This window comes from Toxoplasma gondii (genome assembly GCF_000006565.2).
Source record: "Toxoplasma gondii ME49 unplaced genomic scaffold asmbl.553, whole genome shotgun sequence".
Taxonomy (NCBI): domain Eukaryota; phylum Apicomplexa; class Conoidasida; order Eucoccidiorida; family Sarcocystidae; genus Toxoplasma; species Toxoplasma gondii.
This window is the reverse complement of record NW_017383398.1, coordinates 1-1,000: the sequence shown is the minus strand read 5'-3', so window position 1 is coordinate 1,000 and position 1,000 is coordinate 1. Positions and strand designations below refer to the sequence as shown.

Genomic DNA, 1,000 nt, shown 5'->3' with positions numbered 1-1,000 from the left:
TGAAGTCGATCGACAGCATCAATGAAACTTTGTCTTCAATGAGGAAGCCACCGTATCTCAATGATGTCATCGATACAACTCAACAATACACTTGAGCCTCTAAAAGAAGAGGCACGAGTAGTTTCTCCGCTGTGTTCATTATTCAGGGTGACATTGAGTATTCAACACTCATGACACCCAATCATACTGCTCCTAGGGGGCTTCAGCCAAACTGAAGCAACGACCCTAAAAAAGCAGAAAATTGTGATTTCAAAGACACTGAAACAGACGTACCAAGGAGAATATCCCCAAGGTGCCATTTGCGTTCAGAAATCTGATGATTCACTGAATTCTGCAATTCACATTGCGTTTCGCAGTTCGCTGCGTCCTTCATCGTTGCGCGAGCCAAGACATCCATTGCTGAAAATTTAAAATAACATTATAGTTTAGGAAGCAATCTGAAAGCACATCGAGAGAGATGCAGAAAGATACAATCTTTCACTCTCTCTCAAATGTTCCTCAGATTTGTTGTTTGAAATAACGGTGTGGGAAAAAAGAATGCACACTGAAGAAACTCCTGGAAATCAGTATCCCAACAGAGACACGAATTTCCAGAAATTGAGCCCCTTCGCTGTGCACCCCCGGATACCTGCACTGGCTTCCAATATTGGAAGCAGCGCAGGATATCCAACATGAAGAAGGCAATAATACCTTTCGATACTATCACGCTTCTTGAATGCAAATCTCTCCAATGGAGAGAGATGCAAACTCATGTTTTGCTTGGGATTCAAAGGTTGATGGTTAATAAAGAATAAGGACGTGTGAATGATCCTTCCGCAGGTTCACCTACGGAAACCTTAGTTACGACTTCTCCTTCCTCTAAGTGTTAAGGTTCACAAAACTTCCCATTTCGGGCACGAACGCGCCACAAAACGGTCCGAATAATTCACCGGAACACTCAATCGGTAGGAGCGACGGGCGGTGTGTACAAAGGGCAGGGACGTAATCGGCGCAAGCTGCT

At 44.1% G+C, this 1,000-nt stretch overlaps 1 non-coding gene across 1 annotated transcript; it reads right to left on the bottom strand.

The window, feature by feature from the left end:
- Positions 1–251: 251 nt before the first annotated feature.
- Positions 252–409, bottom strand: TGME49_459470. The gene has a single exon (XR_001974291.1). It is a non-coding gene; the product is annotated as a 5.8S ribosomal RNA (ribosomal RNA).
- Between the last annotated feature and the right edge of the window lie 591 nt (positions 410–1,000).